This window comes from Babylonia areolata, chromosome 27 (assembly GCF_041734735.1).
Source record: "Babylonia areolata isolate BAREFJ2019XMU chromosome 27, ASM4173473v1, whole genome shotgun sequence".
In the NCBI taxonomy this organism is placed as follows: Eukaryota; Metazoa; Mollusca; class Gastropoda; order Neogastropoda; family Buccinidae; genus Babylonia; species Babylonia areolata.
Genome location: NC_134902.1, coordinates 41,688,240 through 41,711,152, shown reverse-complemented (window position 1 = coordinate 41,711,152; position 22,913 = coordinate 41,688,240). Strand labels below are relative to the sequence as shown.

Genomic DNA, 22,913 nt, shown 5'->3' with positions numbered 1-22,913 from the left:
CCCCCTAGATCCCCCCTCCTCCAGGGTCCCCCTAGACCCCCCCCCCTCCATCCTCCATCCTCCCGGGTCCCCCTAGACCCCCCCCTCCATCCTCCATCCTCCCGGGTCCCCCTAGACCCCCCCTCCTCCATCCTCCATCCTCCCGGGTCCCCCTAGCCCCCCCCCTCCATCCTCCATCCTCCCGGGTCCCCCTAGACCCCCCCTCCTCCATCCTCCAGGGTCCCCCTAGACCCCCCCTCCTCCCTCCTCCATCCTCCCGGGTAGACCCCCTCTCCATCCTCCATCCTCCCGGGTCCCCCTAGACCCCCCCTCCCTCCCTCCTCCCGGGTCCCCCTAGACCCCCCCCCTCCATCCTCCATCCTCCCGGGTCCCCCTAGACCACCCCCCTCCATCCTCCATCCTCCCGGGTCCCCCTAGACCCCCACCCTCCATCCTCCATCCTCAAGGGTCCCCCTAGACCCCCCCTCCTCCATCCTCCCGGGTCCCCCTAGACCCCCCCCCCCTCCATCCTCCCGGGTCCCCCTAGACCCCCCTCCTCCATCCTCCCGGGTCCCCCTAGACCCCCCCCCCCTCCTCCATCCTCCCGGGTCCCCCTAGACCCCCCCTCCTCCATCCTCCCGGGTCCCCCTAGACCCCCCCTCCTCCATCCTCCATCCTCCCGGGTCCCCCTAGACCCCCCCTCCTCCATCCTCCCGGGTCCCCCTAGACCCCCCCCCTCCTCCATCCTCCCGGGTCCCCCTAGACCCCCCCCCTCCATCCTCCATCCTCAAGGGTCCCCCTAGACCCCCCCTCCTCCATCCTCCATCCTCCAGGGTCCCCCTAGACCCCCCCCTCCTCCATCCTCCCGGGTCCCCGTAGACCCCCCCCCTCCTCCATCCTCCCGGGTCCCCCTAAACCCCCCCCCTCCTCCATCCTCCCGGGTCCCCCTAGACCCCCCCCCTCCTCCATCCTCCATCCTCCAGGGTCCCCCTAGACCCCCCCCTCCTCCATCCTCCCGGGTCCCCGTAGACCCCCCCCTTCCTCCATCCTCCCGGGTCCCCCTAGACCCCCCCCCCTCCTCCATCCTCCCGGGTCCCCCTAGACCCCCCCCCTCCTCCATCCTCCATCCTCCAGGGTCCCCCTAGACCCCCCCCCTCCTCCATCCTCCATCCTCCAGGGTCCCCCTAGACCCCAAGCCACCACCCCCCTCCTTCCCCAAGTTAATAAGCAGACCTGCTGTCAGAGAAAGTACCGTCACATCTGGTATGCAGATAGAAGGCTGTCACTTTGGCGTGTTGTGTATCCCGCAGTTTATGATGATGGAGCCCAAAGCATGGTAAGGCTTTTTTTTCCTCTTTTGAAAGAAAATGAAGAAGGAGAAGAAAGAAAGAATGTTTGATCTTTTTAGCATGTAAGGTATTTGTCCAATGTAATCAAAGAAAATAATAGTCTTTTTTAGCATGCAATATTTATAATTTTATAAAATCATAAATGCATTTTTTATGTCTCACGCGAAGAAAGACAGTATGATCATTTTAATATGCAAGGTATGCTACGCAAAGGAATTGTAATAATTTAGTATGTGAAGTATTCCCCCACTGACGTAGATTGCTTAGCCCGAAGCATAGTTACCTTGATGTGTCATGAAAAAAAAAGAGGAAAAGGGAAAGAGATATTGGAAAGTGGATTCATTTTAACATGCACTGTCTCCCATGCACCTTTGATGTCGACATATATAACCCCAGCCACTTACATAAAATGGATCTCTCTCAGTTGTCTGTCCGTCTTTGTATCTTTGTCAGTTTGTGTAGACCTGTCTGTCTGTCTGTCTGTCTGTGCCTGTCTGTCTGTCTGTGCCTGTCTGTCGCTCACGCTCTGTCCATCTCCCCCCCACCCCCTCCCCCTTCCACACACCTCTATCTCTCTGTCTGTGTATGTGTCCGTATGTCCGCCTTTCTCTTTTTTTAAATTTCACACACACACACACACACACACACACACACACACACACACACACACACACACACACACAGAAAGAGGGAGAGAGAGAGAGAGCTCCAGACGAGCACCAAGTGAGCAAAGCAAGAGAGAGAGAGGGAGAGGGAGAGAGCTCTAGACGAGCACCAAGTGAGCAAAGCAAGAGAGAGAGAGGGAGAGTGAGAGAGCTCTAGACGAGCACCAAGTGAGCAAAGCAAGAGAGAGAGAGAGAAAGAGGGAGAGAGCTCTAGACGAGCACCAAGTGAGCAAAGCAAGAGAGAGAAAGAGAGAAAGAGGGAGAGAGCTCTAGACGAGCACCAAGTGAGCAAAGCAAGAGACAGGCTGACGTACATAGTATAGAAAGAAACAGTTGTGGATGGAAAGCCCTTTTACCTTTCTCTCCCTCCTTGGGAACAGGGGATGGGGAACGAGGGAGGGGGTGATACAAGGAGGACGGCAATAAAGAAGGAATCTTTATGGGCCCCGGCACCTAACAGAGGAAGGCGAGCAGACTCGGGGATGTGACGTGATGTGGAGTTGAGGCACCTGGGTTCGTTCCCTGGGGACGGACATTCATTGTCGGGCGCTATAGCCGAGTGGTTAAAGCGTTGGATTTTTAATCTGAGGGTCCCGGGTTCAAGTCTCGGTAATGGCGCCTGGTGGAGATTTGTTTTCGATCTCCCAGACCTGCTATAGTACCCAACATTCGTGCGTATACGCAAGCAGAAGATGAAATTCGCACGTTAAAGATCTTGTAATCCACATCAGCGTCCGGTAGGTTATGGAAACAAGAATATACACAGCACACACACCTCCGAAAACGGAGTTTTGGCTGTCTTGTTGGCGGGGTAAAAACGGTCTTGCACGTAAACAGCCCACTCGCGTGGAGTTGCAGCCCACGAAGGAAGAAGAAAGAGGAGAAAATTGTCCGTGGGGGGGCCTGGAGATGACTCCAGCACGGCGAGCATCAGTCAGGCTGCACTGCCCAGGCTTTCCACACGTCAGCCCTATTTTCTCCGTGGGGGAGGAGGGGGTGGGGTGGGGGGCTGGAGATGACTCCAGCACGGCGAGCATCAGTCAGGCTGCACTGCCCAGGCTTTCCACACGTCAGCCCTATTTTCTCCGTGGGGGAGGAGGGGGGTGTGGGGGGCTGGAGATGACTCCAGCACGGCGAGCATCAGTCAGGCTGCACTGCCCAGGCTTTCCACACGTCAGCCCTATTTTCTCCGTGGGGGAGGAGGGGGGGGGGGGGCTGGAGATGACTCCAGCACGGCGAGCATCAGTCAGGCTGCACTGCCCAGGCTTTCCACACGTCAGCCCTATTTTCTCCGTGGGGGAGGAGGGGGGGGTGGGGGGCTGGAGATGACTCCAGCACGGCGAGCATCAGTCAGGCTGCACTGTCCAGGCTTTCCACACGTCAGCCCTATTTTCTCCGTGGGGGAGGAGGGGGGGTGGGGGGCTGGAGATGACTCCAGCACGGCGAGCATCAGTCAGGCTGCACTGCCCAGGCTTTCCACACGTCAGCCCTATTTTCTCCGTGGGGGAGGAGGGGGGGTGGGGGGCTGGAGATGACTCCAGCACGGCGAGCATCAGTCAGGCTGCACTGTCCAGGCTTTCCACCGTCAGCCCTTAATCTGGATACAGATACTTTGTTCAGTAGAAAGGCCATGATCCGTCATGAAGGGGTGATGTACACAAACACTACAGAGGTGTAAATAGCAATGCATTAACTCACTCAGTACGGCCAGCCCTCTCTTCTCCTCTACACAGACCCCTCGGATGTCCAGTGGGTGTCTGAATGACCCAACCTTTAGCTTCCGTCGTCAGAATTGTGGTATTCTTTGTCAACATTCACGTCTTCAGTATAAGAGCCTTCCGCTTGTAATATTTTGATGATGGTAATTGAGGTGAAACGCTGTTAACGTCGTCTCTTTCGCCGTTCGTAAGGAAAGAGTTAACCAGCATTTCTTATTCAGATATATATATATAGATAGATAGATAGATAGATAGATAGATAGATAGGTAGATAGATAGATATTAAATCCAGGCCCAGATGTCTATGTATTTACATAATGGAATGGAGATCACACCAAAAAGGTCTTGGTTAATTCTTTAACCTTCAAAACTGTATTTGTGTTTGGGCTAGGTGGTGGTTCAAAAAACTCCTCATTTGCTCATGTTGGTCCGAAGTACCTCCAAAATGAAGGTTGATTTGCACAGCAAGCGACAGCTGTTTCGCACTTGTGAGTGCTCATCGGGCTTGCTACCCGCTCTTGACAGCGAATCAGAGAGAAACCACTACTCAAACAAGGAGAAATTACCAATTGCTCGGCAGGAACTCTTTTACAAAAAAGGAAAATGTCTGCCAATAACCAACTTGAGCAGAACATGGCAAGAAAAACCAGGCAAATAGATAAAACAAACGTAAAATTGTTTTAAAATCTGCACTTTAAAATGACAAGACACGGCCAATGGGGGCCCGTTGCAAGGGATAAAAAATCTCAGGGGACTAAAATAGAATCTTGGTCAATCCCAAGGTTTTTTTTAAACTTGGGATTGACCAAGATTCTCTCTCTCTCTCTCTCTCTCTCTCTCTCTCTCTCTCTATATATATATATGTGTGTGTGTGTGTGTGTGTGTGTGTGTGTGTGTGTGTGCAAACATGCAGTCTCCCAACTACAATTTGTACTTAATTAATCAGTGTCTATCGATCTTTCTTTCTATCTGTCTGTCTGTCTGTCTATCTATCCATCTGTCTGTCTGTCTGTGTATGTATGTATGTATCTATCTGTCTATCTATCTATCTATAATTATTAAAGGTTTGGAGCCATTTCAGGGCAAGGGATGGAGTTTTCCCTGACTAACTCCTCATTGGAGTCATATTTGTCCTTCCCCCAGAATGACTCCGTGGAGTTAACTTGGGGCGTCCTTGGAAGCGTGACACCGGTGTGAGGAAGACATCAGCACACCACTCATGCCTGGTGGCTTTGTGGCCGACACTGCAGTGAGAGGCACACTGTGCGGGGGGGGTGGGGGGGGGAGTGGGTTGGGGGGGGGAGGGAGGTATTCATTGGAAAACAGAAAGAAGAGAAGAAAGAAGGAAAGAAAGGGATGGTGTAGAAGAGGGGGTGGGGAAGGGAGGGAGGGGGAGGCAGAGATTTACTGACGAAATCACCAAAAAAAAAACGAATAGAAGAAAAAGAAGGAAAGGAGGAAATAACATTTTCAAATCAGGATTATTCGACATGATTTCTTTCTTTCTTTCCCTCTTTTTTCTGCTTCTTCTTCTTTTTTGTGGCGTATTTTTTCTCGTTGTTTTTCACACTTCTCTGTCTCTCTGACACACACACACATACACACACACACACACACACACACACACACACGCGCGCGCGCGCGCGCGCGCGCACTAGTACACGTACAGATACACGTCAGTATGTTCTCTTTTAAACTCGGAGCCAAGAAACAAAGTATTTGGCTACTCAGTAGTATCTTACACTAGCTGACGGACTAACTGACTGACGGACGGACGGACTATCGGACTGACTGACGGACTGACTGACTGACCAGCTAGGATCCAGGACGCAGGACCGAGGGCAGTGAAATATAGGATTCATGTGAAAGCGTAGGGGGATTTCCCTGCCATAGGATGTGGTAGTGTAGGGTCTGTTCTCATTCTGTTTGAAATCAGCCCCTCCCCTCCCCCTCCCCTCCTCCTTTGCACGCACCCCTCTGCCCCCTCCCCCGCTCCTTCTCCCCTCACCCCCCCCCTCCCCCCTACACACACACATCTCCAGGCTTATTTATTTGATGAAGAGCGTGCACCTGGTTTTTGTTGGAAACTTGAAGCACTTCCGTTTTACTTGCATGGCTGATCTCCCTTTGTCTGGCCCACTAATCTTTCCTGTGAGCAGAGGCCAAGTTTCCATGCTTGTCCGTCCCTCTGTGTCTGTCTCTGTCTCTCTGCCATCCTGCCTGTCTGCCTGTCTCTCTCTCTCTCTCTTTCTTTCTTTCTTTCTTTCTCTCCCTCCCTCCCCATCCCCCGCCCCCCTCTCTTCTCTCCCTGTCTTCTCACAAGGACAGATTGGAAGACAAGGCAATGCCTAAAATCTTTATCCTTGAGTAATAAAGTTTTTGAATCTTGAATCTCTCCCTCTTCGGCAAGGCAAGACAACTGAGACAAAATCTTCATTTCATGTGCTGCCCGGTGGGCAGTGTAATGCTGTATTTACACATGGTGGTGTGTCCATCGAGATCGATGATGACCATCGTTGTCATCGAGATGGGGGATGGGGGATGGGGGGAGGGTGGTGGTGGGGTGGGGGGAAGGATGCTCATGAATCTATCTGTGAGTGCGCAGATGGCTGAATAGTCCAATCTGCGCACGAAATGTCCGCTGACAGTTGGGGCAGACAAAGACAGGCATATCATTGTCAGGGAGCTTGTTTGCCCGTGACTTTCTGGCCTGCCTCTTCTGAACAGCTGCAGCAGTCCTGTTGGCCTCGCACAACCTGGCGCCTTTGTGCACAGCAGCGCGCCATTAACACATACTCTACAGATAAACACAGTGCTGTCAAAAGAACACAAAAAATCCCATTCTTGCAAACACAAAAATTCACATTCATAAGTTGTTTTTCTCTCTGTCTCCATCTTTCTCCCTATCCGTTTCCCTCTAATCACTCCCCCCCCCCCCCCCTCTCTCTCCGTCCCTCTCTCTCCCTCTTTCTCTCTCTCTGCTTGGCTGCCTCTCCAAGTCTCTCGCATCTCTCTCTCCACCCCTCTCTGTTCCCCTGTCTCTCTCTCTCTCTCTCTCACTCTCTTTGTCCATGTCTCTGTCTGTCTGTCTCTCTCTGATGTCTGTCTGTCTCTGTGCATGGCCCTCTCGCTGTGTCTGTATCAGTCTCTCTCTTTCATTAACTTACATAAAAGAATATGCCACACCGTGAAGCTTGCAACAGTGCGTACATGTGGAACACAAATAGGTGTGTCTGTGTGTGTGTGTGTGTGTGTGTGTGTGTGACCAAGAGAGAGAGAGTCGCTCTGTCTTTCTGTCTGTCATTTTGCCATGCTGTCTTTGTATCGTTCCCTGTCGATCGTTCGGTCTGCTTTTTCCTTTCTTTCTTCCTTTCATTATTCCTTTCTTTCTCCTTCTCTTTCTGTTTCTCTCCGTCTCTGTCTTTATCTGCATATGCACATACACACGCACATTCACACATACACACACACACGCACGCACGCGCGCGCGCGCACACACACACACACACACACACACACACATACACACCTCTCTTTACCCCGCCAGTTGTACAAGGAAACGATGCTCTTTTTTTCCCCTCTCACCCCCCCCCCCTTCACCTCCATCCTCCTCTCCCCTCCCCCCAACACCCCTCCACACACACACACACACACACACACACACACACACACACACACACACCCTTCAAGAGGACAAAAAGCAGCCAGGTGGAAGTTGCATGGCTGTTAGGTTTGTAACCTTGTAGGGTAGGCCACCATCTGTTGGGCTGGCTGTCTGCCTCACTCTCCCTCTCTTTCCCCCCTTCTCTCTGTCTGTCTGTCCACTCTCTCTGTCTGTCTGTCTGTCCACTCTGTCTGTCTGTCTGTCTGTCTCTGTGTGTGTGTGTCAGTATATGATTTTATATATTTGCGCGCGCGCACACATACACACACGCGCGCGCACACACACACACACACTATATATATATATATATATATACATATATATATATAATATAACACGCACAGAAAACAACATGGATGACATGTATGCAGTAAATACACACAGAATACACTTCAAAGTGAGTCAAACCCTCCTCCCCCACCACCCCTTCTCTACCGCATAATCATGATATATATATATATATATATATATATATGCGTGTGTGTGTGTGTGTGTGTGTGTATTTAGTAAGTATACCTACCTAAAACAAAGCAAGCACAATTTCATGCGCCTGTACGTCGCTGTGAGACAAAAGAGGAAAGCCCGTCACACGGGTGAATTAGTTCCACTGTACCTCCCACCAGCAAAGGTCCAGTGGACAGACACAAGACAGACAGGGTGTGTCGTGTGCGCGGTGCCAGTTAATCTTTAAGGTTGTGCGAGGGTGCGTCCATTCACGAACCTGTTTGCCAGAGGCGTCATAGCTGCACGTTAAAGGGGGAAGTGGGGTGCCAGAGGCGTCATACCTGCACGTTAAAGGGGGAAGTGGGGTGCCAGAGGCGTCATACCTGCACGTTAAAGGGGGAAGTGGGGTGCCAGAGGCGTCATACCTGCACGTTAAAGGGGGAAGTGGGGTGCCAGAGGCGTCATAGCTGCACGTTAAAGGGGGAAGTGGGGTGCCAGAGGCGTCATAGCTGCACGTTAAAGGGGGAAGTGGGGTGCCAGAGGCGTCATACCTGCACGTTAAAGGGGGAAGTGGGGTGCCAGAGGCGTCATACCTGCACGTTAAAGGGGGAAGTGGGGTGCCAGAGGCGTCATAGCTGCACGTTAAAGGGGGAAGTGGGGTGCCAGAGGCCTCATACCTGCACGTTAAAGGGGGAAGTGGGGTGCCAGAGGCGTCATACCTGCACGTTAAAGGGGGAAGTGGGGTGCCAGAGGCGTCATACCTGCACGTTAAAGGGAAGTGGGGTGCCAGAGGCGTCATACCTGCACGTTAAAGGGGGAAGTGGGGTGCCAGAGGCGTCATAGCTGCACGTTAAAGGGGGAAGTGGGGTGCCAGAGGCGTCATAGCTGCACGTTAAAGGGGGAAGTGGGGTGCCAGAGGCGTCATACCTGCACGTTAAAGGGGGAAGTGGGGTGCCAGAGGCGTCATACCTGCACGTTAAAGGGGAAGTTTGGTGTTGAGATTTTTAGGACAATGTGGCAGTGAGATTTGCCTTGAATTACATAGTGTTGAGGTTTTTAGGACATTGTGGCAGTGAGATTTGCTTTGAATTACATAGTGTTGAGGTTTTTAGGACAATGTGGCAGTGAGATTTGCTTTGAATTACATAGTGTTGAGGTTTTTAGGACAATGTGGCAGTGAGATTTGTTTTGAATTACATAGTGTTGAGGTTTTTAGGACAATGTGGCAGTGAGATTTGCTTTGAATTACATAGTGTTGAGGTTTTTAGGACAATGTGGCAGTGAGATTTGCTTTGAATTACATAGTGTTGAGGTTTTTAGGACAATGTGGCAGTGAGATTTGTTTTGAATTACATAGTGTTGAGGTTTTTAGGACATTGTGGCAGTGAGATTTGCCTTGAATTACATAGTGTTGAGGTTTTTAGGACATTGTGGCAGTGAGATTTGCTTTGAATTACATAGTGTTGAGGTTTTTAGGACAATGTGGCAGTGAGATTTGCTTTGAATTACATAGTGTTGAGGTTTTTAGGACATTGTGGCAGTGAGATTTGCCTTGAATTACATAGTGTTGAGGTTTTTAGGACATTGTGGCAGTGAGATTTGCCTTGAATTACATAGTGTTGAGGTTTTTAGGACAATGTGGCAGTGAGATTTGCTTTGAATTACATAGTGTTGAGGTTTTTAGGACATTGTGGCAGTGAGATTTGCCTTGAATTACATAGTGTTGAGGTTTTTAGGACATTGTGACAGTGCTGTTTGCCTTGAATTACATAGTGTTGAGGTTTTTAGGACATTGTGGCTGTGAGATTTGCCTCAAATTACATAGTGCTTGGCGATACCGAAGCTGCCGTGATTCTATTTCCTACGAGCTAAGGCGAAATCTTGAAAGCGAGAAGACTTTCGTGTCGTTTGAGGTGTGCATTGTGTGTGTCATGGTGGATTAGGAAACCGTAAAACAGTGTGTGTCGGTCGGTGCAACGTTGTTCTTCTCTTTCATTTGGTCGCCGTCGGAGTATTTGAATGGGCCTGGCTTAAGGTCGGTGAGTTTTCTCTGTATCCGAGTGTGTGTGTGTGTGTGTGTGTGTGTGTGTGTGTGTGTGTGTGTGTGTGTGTGTGTGTGTGACCCGGAGGGGGCGGGGGGAGGGGGTCTAACACCAGCAGACGTGGGACAGGGAGAGGAAGGGAAGTGAAGACAGGGATGTGAGGTAAAGGAGTTGGAAGAGAGTAAGTACAAATAGAATACCACAAGTATGAAATCACTGTCACTTTGACACAGGCCTACAAACCAATGCCATGGCTGTCGTTTCTGCCCATTTTCGATAACTCAGAGCTGATGACTTGATACGAGTGGCTCTCTCAAAAGGAAAAAAAAGCACTTCAGAACTCGCCTTTGGAAAAAAAAACCCAAAAAACCCACCTGGATTGGTAATACTTACGTGACCCAGCACGACAACCTTTCATGAACAATATCTTGCATGTGCAGTATTCACTCTGAAACATGAACTCTTCACATTCAAACGCATGCTCTCTCTCTCTCTCTCTCTCTCTCTCTCTCTCTGTGCAAGGATTTCGAGTTCACCATGTTACAAGAGAGAGAGCTGTAGATGAATGGTGGGGGGTGGGGGTTTGGGTCGTGCTTTGTTCCAAGCCCTTTTATTATGGTTTGTTTGTGATGCAGTGTCCCGTCTTGTGATGCAGTGTCCTGTCTTGTGATGCAGTGTCCTGTTTGTGATGTGATGCAGTGTCCTGTCTTGTGATGCAGTGTCCTGTCTTGTGATGCAGTGTCCTGTTTTGTGACGCAGTGTCCTGTCTTGTGACGCAGTGTCCTGTCTTGTGAAGCAGTGTCCTGTCTTGTGATGTGACGCAGTGTCCTGTCTTGTGACGCAGTGTCCTGTCTTGTGATGCAGTGTCCTGTCTTGTGATGTGAAGCAGTGTCCTGTCTTGTGATGCAGTGTCCTGTTTGTGATGTGAAGCAGTGTCCTGTCTTGTGACGCAGTGTCCTGTCTTGTGATGCAGTGTCCTATCTTGTGACGCAGTGTCCTATCTTGTGACGCAGTGTCCTGTCTTGTGACGCAGTGTCCTGTCTTGTGGTGCAGTGTCCTGTCTTGTGACGCAGTGTCCTGTCTCCTGTCTTGTGGTGCAGTGTCCTGTCTTGTGACGCAGTGTCCTGTCTCCTGTCTTGTGGTGCAGTGTCCTGTCTTGTGACCAGTGTCCTGTCTGGTGATGCAGTGTCCTGTCTTGTGGTGCAGTGTCCTGTCTTGTGGTGCAGTGTCCTGTCTTGTGACGCAGTGTCCTGTCTCCTGTCTTGTGACCAGTGTCCTGTCTTGTGACGCAGTGTCCTGTCTTGTGGAGTCATGTCTGTCAGACTGCATCCTGCCCCACATACCCCCCCTACACCCCTCCCTTCCCATCACTCCCCTTCCCCTCCCAATCCCTCCCCTCTTGTCACATATCACAGCTTGTCATGTCTGTCTGTGTCTCTGTCTGTCTGTCTGTCTCATCGGCTTCTCTCTCCTCCTCCCCACCCATCTCTTCCTCTCTGTGTCTGCCACAGTTTCTTTCGGATTTTGTCTGTCTGTCTGTTCCTCTCTGTGTCTGTCTGTCTGTTCCTCTCTGTGTCTGTCTGTCTGTTCCTCTCTGTGTCTGTCTGTCTGTTCCTCTCTGTGTCTGTCTGTCTGTTCCTCTCTGTGTCTCTAGGCCTTGATCCTATTTGGAAAAACCAATTCACATTCAGTGTACATAGACTGAAATATATAAAACAAGAGGCAAGGCCTTCAAGACTCACTTGTGATACACTTTAAAAAAAAAAATCTAATCGTTAAAATGTGTTCTGTATTTGTTATTATAAAGCTTCGGGTTAAAAAAAAAAGAAAGAAAAAAAAGTCCTAACCAGATTCGAACCCCGCGTGTTCGGGTGAGAAGAAGCTGTCTTACCCATTACACTATCGTGGCTCCTTAACTGACGTTCTAAAATTTAATTTTTTAACATACTTTTTTAAAGGGTGATAAATCAATTGCGGTATTCGCAGTGGGAACGCTGTTAAAATCATATTATTCTGGTGTATCTTGGGCATTAAAAAAATCTTTACGGGCAATTAAAAATTCTTTTTAAGTCCGCTGTAAAGGAGACGTGGCTATCGCCGCAATCACACTGCAACATTTAGCCGTTTTATCTAGATCTAGATAGATGTACAAGTTTAGTTACACCCGCCGGGAATGTAGTACGACACGGTCGATTCAATTTCTCTTTTATGTTCATTCTAGTTTTATAGTTTTAAAGTTGATATGAAAATTTAGTATTTAGTTAAAGTAATAATATGTAGAGCCAAGTACAAGTACTTCTAAACGTCGTAAGAAGTGAAAATGACTTCATTTTGAGAAAAGTCAAGACAGGAAATTTTTTCGTTGCATCGTGATCAATTCAAGGGTATTAACTCGCATGGTTTACAATTTTTAACTGTGAATTCCGACTGATTCTGTGGATATTTTTATGGCAGTTTGGGGCATAATCCAGTAAGTGATGAGGCGTTCACAAATCTTTCTTTGAATAAATATTTAACGGTCTCCTTCTCCAACTTTCCATCACATGTTATCGTGTATTGTCCATTGAATATAGGATTGAACGGGCAGGTCAACAACTTGAAACAAAATGGCGTCGTTCGCGTTCGCGAAGAATATGAGCACGCGCTTTGAATGTGTATAAATATGCATAGCAATTGATTTTTGCCCATGACTTTCAGGGCTCAGCCAATAGATCTGTAAAGTCCACTCGTCGTATTGATTTTAGTATTTTCCGAAAAAGACCACTTGGGCGAATGAACACAGTGAAAGCCCTGTACACTGAGAGTAAAACACACAAGCTTTTTATGTATTGAGTATAATTTCAAAATGTAATGTTTAAGATGAGAAAGATCAGTTTAAAGCAAATTAAGTCCCCTAGCATTGATTACAGATTAATTTCCCTTTTTTACTATCTGCACCAAAACGTTTGCAAAATAAATAAAACTTCCATGCTTAGCAAAAGAAGTTCCTGTTTGAACAAAAAATGATAATAATGACTGCTCTTGTTGTTGTGTCGAATATCAGATCAAAGTGCCAAGTTTAGATAATACAAAAAATATAAATATAACAGTAAATGCAGTTTGCATATAATTTGGCTTCTTTTTTTATTTTTTGTGCCCATCTCACAGGTGCAATATTGTTTTAAACAAGATGACTGGAAAGAAATGAATTTTTCCTATTTTTATGCCTAATTTGGTGTCAACTGACAAAGTATTTGCAGAGAAAATGTCAATGTTAAAGTTTACCACACACACACACACACACACACACACACACACACACACACACAACCGAACACCGGGTTAAAACATAGACTCACTTTGTTTACACAAGTGAGTCAAAAATTAGAAAATGAATATATCAAATACTGGAAAGATAAAAGAGAAAAAAAACATTAAAGCGAAAATTTTACAATACGATTGTAGCAGAGTACAAAACTGAAACCTATCTTTTAAATATATCAGATACAAAACACAGACAAGCTTTAACGAAACTCAGAATAAGCGCGCATGACCTAAAGATTGAGAAAGCTAGATATTTAAATATTCCACAAGAAGACAGATTGTGCAACAAGTGTAACATCCTGGAAGACGAAATCCATCTTCTTGATCATTGTATTAAATACAAAACCTTAAGGCAACAATTTTTAAAAGATATTCAAAATTCGAATAACACAGGAAATATTCCCAGTCAGGTGATGCTAACAGATGATGAATATAAACAAACAAGATTAGGAAAATTTGTTTATGAATGCTGTTGCAATTTACTGTATTAACTGATTGATTAATTGTGTGCTTTTCATTCATTCATTCATTTACCATTGCACTTGTGTCTTATAAACCTTACGGTTTCATGACAGTAAAATCTATTCTATTCTATTCTATTCACACACACACACACACACACACACACACACACACACACACACACTGGCACAGTAAGAGAGAGAGAGAGAACACACACAACCACACACACACACAAACACAAAGAGAAAGAGAGAGAGAGAGAGAACACACACACACACACACACACACACACACACACACACACACACACTCACACACACACACACTCACACACACACACGCACACACACACACGCACACACACACACACACACGCACACACACTCACACACACACACACACACACACTCACACACACACACACACACACACACACACACGCACACACACACACACGCACACACACACGCACACACACACACACACACACACGCACACACACTCACACACACACACACACACACACTCACACACACACACACACTCACACACACACACTCACTCACACACACTCACACACACTCACACACACACACACACTCACACACACACACACACACACACACACACACACACACACACACACTCACACTCACACACACACACACACACACACACACACACACACACACTCACACACACTCACACAGAGCCAGAGTGGGGTCCAGTGACACGAGCCAAAGGGGTCAGTAGTTACCTGGCCCTCCACCCCCTTCCGACACGCCCTCACCCCACCCCACACTGACCTGGCCCTCCACCCCCTTCCGACACGCCCTCACCCCACCCCACCCCACACTGACTCACTGACCTGGCCCTCCACCCCCTTCCGACACGCCCCCACCCCACACTGACTCACTGACCTGGCCCTCCACCCCATTCCGACACGCCCTCACCCCACCCCACCCCACCCCACCCCCACACTGACTCACTGACCTGGCCCTCCACCCCCTTCCGACACGCCCTCACCCCACCCCACCCCCACACTGACTCACTGACCTGGCCCTCCACCCCCTTCCGACACGCCCTCACCCCACCCCACCCCCACACTGACTCACTGACCTGGCCCTCCACCCCCTTCCGACACGCCCTCACCCCACCCCACCCCACACCGACTCACTGACCTGGCCCTCCACCCCCTTCCGACACGCCTCCACCCCACCCCACCCCACCCCACCCCCACACTGACTCACTGACCTGGCCCTCCACCCCCTTCCGATATTTCCCACCCCACCCCACCCCACCCCCACACTGACCAGTGGCATATAACGTTGGCTGACCAGAGGAGTGGCCGACTTTTTTCTTCCCTTGACCACCGACCTAAAGATAAGAACGTTTGGAGTTGGAAAGATCCTGTCAACTCTCGCTGTCTGTCTGTCTGTCTCCCTCTCTCTGTCTCTCTATGACTGTCTGTCTCTCTGTCTCTCTCTCTCTCTCTGTCTTTGTCTCTCTCTCTCTCGCTCTGTCTGTCTCTCTCGCACTGTCTGTCTGTCTGTCTCTCGCTCTGTCTCTGTCACTCTCTGTCTCTCTCAGTTATATTGCTGCTTGATTATTCAGCTTCCCATTTATAGTTATGATTATCATGTAGAGCTACAAATATGTGTGCATTACAGATTACAGAATACTTTATTATCACAACAAGAGAAATTCATTTGTGATGTAAAACACATAAATAATACACGGAAATCACAGTCATTCAACATGTATACATAAAAGACATAAAATGTTTCGATGGCAACCCATGCGTACAATAAATAATCACAGTAGATAACAAAAAAAAAAACAACAACAAAAAAACAAAACAGAAACCTTTAAAAGGTAACTGAGTAAATCATACATACATCATCACAGCCATACATGTGCAGCACAAAATCAGTTAAAGGATATGAATAGAATAGGCATGAAATAGCATACTAAAATACAGAGAATGACCAGAGAGAACAAACTGCCCTCTCGAGGTAACCACAGGCCTCACACTGCACTGACCAGCGGGCCGTCACACGAGCTGACCATTGTGTGGACACTCCGTGATGCCGGCCCTGCTAAGTTCAGCTGATAACATCACAGCCAGACTTGCCGTTCTGTTCGTACCGCCTTCTTTCTAGACACGGGGACAAAGACTTGGTCGACAAGCTGTGTGGATGGACGGTATATCTATATCCACGTGTTTTGATACAGTGCTGTGTTGAGTGTTGTCCGTGTCATGTCTGGCTGTCGGCTGTTTATCGATGGACTTTGACATTAGAAGAGATAGATCTACAAATGGTCTGGCATGTGTGCCCCCCATCCCCAAGTCTGCTGTTGCTCTTTGTGTGTGTTTCGCTGTATTTCTGTCTGTCTGTTTTTCTGTTTTTCCCTCTTTCTCCCCCTCTCCCCCTCTTTCTCTCTCTCTCTCTCTCTCTCTCTCTCTCGTTCTCTCTCTCGCTTTTTTGTTTATGTCATAAGGACCTCATGGCCAATGACATTAACATGTCAAAGCCTCTCTCTCTCTCCCCACACACACACACGCGCGCGCGCGCGCGCGTAACTAAAAAGTCAATTTCGACCTCAGTTCACAGATCAATACCAACGACAACAACAACACCAACTGCACAGTCGAAAACAAAGAAGGTTTTTATTAGAACACATTGGGTTTCACTGACCGTCAAAGCTTGAAGGACAATTGCCACAGTTCATCACATCAAGATACGTCCACCCTCGCGGTTCTCATGCCCCTTGACTACTGTTCATCTGGGTGAACATCGCATTTTGTGTCGATCCTGAATCACTGTTGCTTGCAGTTTGACACTGGCTTTGCAAATTGCGGAGAAAAAAAGTGAGACTATATTGTTATTATTAACATTGTCATTATCATCGTCATCAACATCATGATCATTATTAAACCCAGCAACGAATAGAGATGGAAATGACTGCATATTAAAACTGAACTACAGTGTTTATAAAGCTTAACCAGGCCTGCCTGAGTGTCTTTCACAGTTTCAGACCCAAAAGAAATGCAATGGCTACTATCAGAAGCTGACGGTGTTAACGTGTGAAACATCACCTGCTGTATTTGTGATATATATGTATTACATCATGTCTGAAGGTGTTGGACTAGATGTCTGTGGAGTCTGCCGGACTCATCAGCTGAACACGGGGCTTCAGGAATGCTGGTAACATGTTTGACCCAAGCCTCTGCCTCGGGCTTATCGTCTCCAGAACTGAAACCGAAACTTGTGAAGACCGTGCGTTCTGAAATCTTTAAAAGTCACTTTGAAACCCTCTCATGCCCACGAAATGAAGAAATTGGTGTCAAGGCAATAACACCCACTTTTTTTTTCTTTTTTTTCTTTTTTTGCCGCAAGACGGAGTGAGTAGTGTTCACAAGGCGAGGGCGTTCCCTCCGTCAGTCCCACAGAGGAGTGCAGGGGAAGAAATGTGGATTTTGCCAGTGTCTACAAGTTTCGGCTGAACGCCAGGAATACAATATATTTCTTTCAGCACTATTTCAGCACTGTCCAGCTCTCACTGCCCCGGATAAGAAAAGGGAGATAATTATGACACACGTCACTTAGTCTGAAATTTGTATATTTTATTGTAAAGCGCGGTGACCCCCATCTGAGGTGGGTGTGCTGCGCTTTTTAAGCCTGTGTTATTATTATTGTTGTTATTATCAATAGACCTGAGCACAAGACAGGGCGATATTCAAGGCGTTTTGTCTTGATTCCAGCAGTTTGTGACATCAGTCCCTGGGGACGGGCTGTGCTGGCAGGCTGGGTGCACTTTCTTTTCCTGTTTGTGTCAATGACGACCCTCCACCCACAGCACCACCACTGCACTGTTTCTCTGTTAGTTTCTTTGTTTCTTCACTGTTTCTCTGTTAGTTTCTTTGTTTCTTCACTGTTTCTCTGTTTCTTTGTTTTTTTCTACTGTTTCTCTGTTAGTTTCTTTGTTTCTTCACTGTTTCTCTGTTTCTTTGTTTTTTTCTACTGTTTCTCTGTTAGTTTCTTTGTTTTTTCACTGTTTCTCTGTTAGTTTCTTTGTTTTTTCACTGTTTCTCTGTTAGTTTCTTTCTTTGTTTTTCACTGTTTCTCTGTTAGTTTCTGTGTTTTTTTCACTGTTTCTCTGTTAGTTTCTTTGTTTTTTTCACTGTTTCTCTGTTAGTTTCTTTGTTTTTTCACTGTTTCTCTGTTAGTTTCTGTGTTTTTTCACTGTTTCTCTGTTAGTTTCTTTGTTTTTTCACTGTTTCTCTGTTAGTTTCTTTCTTTGTTTTTCACTTTTCTCTGTTAGTTTCTTTGTTTTTTTCACTGTTTCTCTGTTAGTTTCTGTGTTTTTTCCACTGTTTCTCTGTTAGTTTCTTTGTTTTTTCCACTGTTTCTCTGTTAGTTTCTTTGTTTTTTCCACTGTTTCTCTGTTAGTTTCTTTGTTTTTTCCACTGTTTCTCTGTTAGTTTTTTTGTTTTTTTCACTGTTTCTCTGTTAGTTTCTTTGTTTTTTCCACTGTTTCTCTGTTATTTTTTTTGTTTTTTTCACTGTTTCTCTGTTAGTTTCTGTGTTTTTTTTCACTGTTTCTCTGTTAGTTTCTTTGTTTTTTTCACTGTTTCTCTGTTACTTTCTTTGTTTTTTTCACTGTTTCTCTGTTAGTTTCTTTGTTTTTTTCACTGTTTCTCTGTTAGTTTCTTTGTTTTTTTCACTGTTTCTCTGTTAGTTTCTTTGTTTTTTTTCACTGTTTCTCTGTTACTTTCTTTGTTTTTTTCACTGTTTCTCTGTTAGTTTCTTTGTTTTTTCACTGTTTCTCTGTTAGTTTCTTTGTTTTTTCACTGTTTCTCTGTTAGTTTTTTTGTTTCTTCTCTGTGCCCTTCCTTTCTTCCTGTAATCCATCACTCTCTCTCCACACCTGTTTATAGGTTATACGTGTGTATGTGTGTGTGTGTATGTGTGTGTGTGTATGTGTGTGTGTGTATGTGTGTGTGTGTATGTGTGTGTGTGCTGAAAAGAATGAATGTGCACGTGTGGAAATCATCCCTTGCTGTGAACCAGGAGACATGTCTGTCAACTTTCTTTACACACACACACACACACACACACACACACACATAACATATATATATATATATATGATCTAAATCTACATCAGTGATTAGTCAGGAAGATTCAGGGTGGAATCGTTTTTTTCTTTTCTTTGAAATGGGTCACGGCATAGGAGATTATGATGATGATGATGATTATTCTTTAAATAAAAGGGGAGTGAAGGGGGATAGGAAAGACCAGAAACCGTCCCCCAAAATAGCTGACACCAACAATGGCCCAATTATCTGTGACAACAAGCCTCAGGCAACACGTCATGCCACATTTCCGGCATGGGAGCGGTCGTTTGTGTTTGCCAATAGTGTGTGTGTGTGTGTGTGTGTGTGTGTAGGACAGGTGTGTGTGCGTGTGTGTGTGTGTGTGTGTGTAGGACAGGTGTGTGTGCGTGTGCGTGTGTGTGTGTGTGTGTGTGTGTAGGACGATGGGAGTGGTTGGGGAGTTGGTGATGTGTGTGTGTGTGTGTATGTGTGTGTGTGTGTGTGTAGGACAGATGTGTGTGCGTGTGTGTGTGTGTGTGTGTGTGTAGGACGATTGGAGTGGTTGGGGAGTTGGGGAGGTGTGTGTGTGTGTGTGTGTGTGTGTGTGTGTGTGTGTGTGTGTGCAGGACGATGGGAGTGGGCGGGGAGGTGGTGAGGTGTGTGTGTGTGTGTGTGTGTGTGTGTGTGTGTGCAGGACAGGTGTGTGTGTGTGTGTGTGTGTGGAGAAGGACAGGTCAGTGGGAGTATCCAGCCAGTGTCACAGGTGGAAGCACTTGACAACAGACCACGCTTCTTTGTTTTGTGGGACTGAGGATATCTGTTCACACAACAGTCATCACCATCTGTCTGTTCTGTTTGTCTGTCTGTTCAGAAAAGAATCATTACCCTCTCTCTCTCTCTCTCTGCTGTTCCTCGTTTATCTGCGGATCTCTCTCTGTATCCTTTTTTCGCGCACCAGAAAATGGCAGTGAAGTCTTTTCTGACTGGATATTTGAGTGCAGGTTTCACTTGTCTGTCTTTCTGCCTCTGTCTGCCTATTTCTAGAGATATCTGTCTCACCCACCGCGTGTGTGGGGAGAGAGGGAGGGGAGAGGAACGCCCGCGCGCGCGCATGTGTGTGTGTGTGTGTGTGACAGACATTGAGAGACAGAGAGTGTGTGTGGTCTTGAAGAAACCGCTCTTGTATCGTATGTTTACAACGCGACAATAGCGCAATCATAATGAAATAGTTCAAAATGAAAGGGTTTTTTGGGGGGTGGGGTGGGGTGGGGTGTCAGCTGTGGGTTAGGCTTGCACTCTTTCTCAGTTTCTGCCTTATTACGCCACTTCTCGGTTCTCATGGCTTTACTAACTCTGTGTTCCACTGTCCGTGTTGTGGGATCAGCCCACATGGCTGGACTATTTCTGTGTTCCACTGTCTGTGTTGTGGGATCAGCCCCACATGGCTGGACTATTTCTGTGTTCCACTGTCCGTGTTGTGGGATCAGCCCCACATGGCTGGACTATTTCTGTGTTCCACTGTCCGTGTTGTGGGATCAGCCCCACATGGCTGGACTATTTCTGTGTTCCACTGTCTGTGTTGTGGGATCAGCCCCACATGGCTGGACTATTTCTGTGTTCCACTGTCTGTGTTGTGGGATCAGCCCCACATGACTGGACTATTTCTGTGTTCCACTGTCTGTGTTGTGGGATCAGCCCCACATGGCTGGACTATTTCTGTCTTCCACTGTCCGTGTTGTGGGATCAGCCCCATATGGCTGGACTATTTCTGTCTTCCACTGTCCGTGTTGTGGGATCAGCCCCACATGGCTGGACTATTTCTGTCTTCCACTGTCCGTGTTGTGGGATCAGCCCATATGGCTGGACTATTTCTGTGTTCCACTGTCCGTGTTGTGGGATCAGCCCATATGGCTGGACTATTTCTGTGTTCCACTGTCTGTGTTGTGGGATCAGCCCATATGGCTGGATTATTTCTGTGTTCCACTGTCTGTGTTGTGGGATCAGCCCATATGGCTGGACTATTTCTGTGTTCCACTGTCTGTATTGTGGGATCAGCCTCACATGGCTGGACTATTTCTGTGTTCCACTGTCTGTGTTGTGGGATCAGCCCATATGGCTGGACTATTTCTGTGTTCCACTGTCTGTGTTGTGGGATCAGCCCATATGGCTGGACTATTTCTGTGTTCCACTGTCTGTGTTGTGGGATCAGCCTCACATGGCTGGACTATTTCTGTGTTCCACTGTCTGTGTTGTGGGATCAGCCTCACATGGCTGGACTATTTCTGTGTTCCACTGTCTGTGTTGTGGGATCAGCCTCACATGGCTGGACTATTTCTGTGTTCCACTGTCTGTGTTGTGGGATCAGCCCCACATGGCTGGACTATTTCTGTGTTCCACTGTCTGTGTTGTGGGATCAGCCCATATGGCTGGACTATTTCTGTGTTCCACTGTCTGTGTTGTGAGATCAGCCCATATGGCTGGACTATTTCTGTGTTCCACTGTCCGTGTTGTGGGATCAGCCCCACATGGCTGGACTATTTCTGTGTTCCACTGTCCGTGTTGTGGGATCAGCCCATATGGCTGGACTATTTCTGTGTTCCACTGTCCGTGTTGTGGGATCAGCCCCACATGGCTGGACTATTTCTGTGTTCCACTGTCTGTGTTGTGGGATCAGCCCCACATGGCTGGACTATTTCTGTGTTCCACTGTCTGTGTTGTGGGATCAGCCCCACATGACTGGACTATTTCTGTGTTCCACTGTCTGTGTTGTGGGATCAGCCCCACATGGCTGGACTATTTCTGTCTTCCACTGTCCGTGTTGTGGGATCAGCCCCATATGGCTGGACTATTTCTGTCTTCCACTGTCCGTGTTGTGGGATCAGCCCCACATGGCTGGACTATTTCTGTCTTCCACTGTCCGTGTTGTGGGATCAGCCCATATGGCTGGACTATTTCTGTGTTCCACTGTCCGTGTTGTGGGATCAGCCCATATGGCTGGACTATTTCTGTGTTCCACTGTCTGTGTTGTGGGATCAGCCCATATGGCTGGATTATTTCTGTGTTCCACTGTCTGTGTTGTGGGATCAGCCCATATGGCTGGACTATTTCTGTGTTCCACTGTCTGTATTGTGGGATCAGCCTCACATGGCTGGACTATTTCTGTGTTCCACTGTCTGTGTTGTGGGATCAGCCCATATGGCTGGACTATTTCTGTGTTCCACTGTCTGTGTTGTGGGATCAGCCCATATGGCTGGACTATTTCTGTGTTCCACTGTCTGTGTTGTGGGATCAGCCTCACATGGCTGGACTATTTCTGTGTTCCACTGTCTGTGTTGTGGGATCAGCCTCACATGGCTGGACTATTTCTGTGTTCCACTGTCTGTGTTGTGGGATCAGCCTCACATGGCTGGACTATTTCTGTGTTCCACTGTCTGTGTTGTGGGATCAGCCCCACATGGCTGGACTATTTCTGTGTTCCACTGTCTGTGTTGTGGGATCAGCCCATATGGCTGGACTATTTCTGTGTTCCACTGTCTGTGTTGTGGGATCAGCCCATATGGCTGGACTATTTCTGTGTTCCACTGTCCGTGTTGTGGGATCAGCCCCACATGGCTGGACTATTTCTGTGTTCCACTGTCCGTGTTGTGGGATCAGCCCATATGGCTGGACTATTTCTGTGTTCCACTGTCCGTGTTGTGGGATCAGCCCCACATGGCTGGACTATTTCTGTGTTCCACTGTCTGTGTTGTGGGATCAGCCCATATGGCTGGACTTTTTCTGTGTTCCACTGTCATGGAACCACGCAGCCGCCCATGACGTGGCTATCTCTTAATTGAAATTCCTTTGTTGTGGAACCCAGCACACATGGTTTTACTAGATCTCTTTGTTCATTTGTTGTGGAACCCAGCACACATGGGTTTACTGGATCTCTTTGTTTCTTTGTTGTGGAACCCAGCACACATGGTTGTACTAGATCTCTTTGTTCATTTGTTGTGGAACCCAGCACACATGGTTGTACTAGATCTCTTTGTTCATTTGTTGTGGAACCCAGCACACATGGTTGTACTAGATCTCTTTGTTCATTTGTTGTGGAACCCAGCACACATGGTTGTACTAGATCTCTTTGTTACTTTGTTGTGGAACCCAGCACACATGGTTTTACTAGATCTATTTTTTACTTTGTTGT

General features: G+C 47.6%; 1 protein-coding gene across 5 annotated transcripts in view; it reads left to right on the top strand.

Annotated features, from left to right (window-relative positions):
- Window positions 1–22,913, top strand: part of LOC143301269 (CD151 antigen-like) — an 85,003-nt gene that overhangs the window by 32,467 nt on the left and 29,623 nt on the right. The window contains exon 1 of one of the 5 annotated variants that reach the window (XM_076615429.1): window positions 9,751–9,854. The exons of 3 other annotated variants lie outside the window; for them this stretch is intronic. The gene's annotated coding sequence lies outside the window, so the exon portion shown is untranslated. Of the gene's footprint in view, window positions 1–9,750; window positions 9,859–22,913 lie in introns of those variants that run through there. One more of the 5 variants, XM_076615428.1, reaches the window with a different exon arrangement.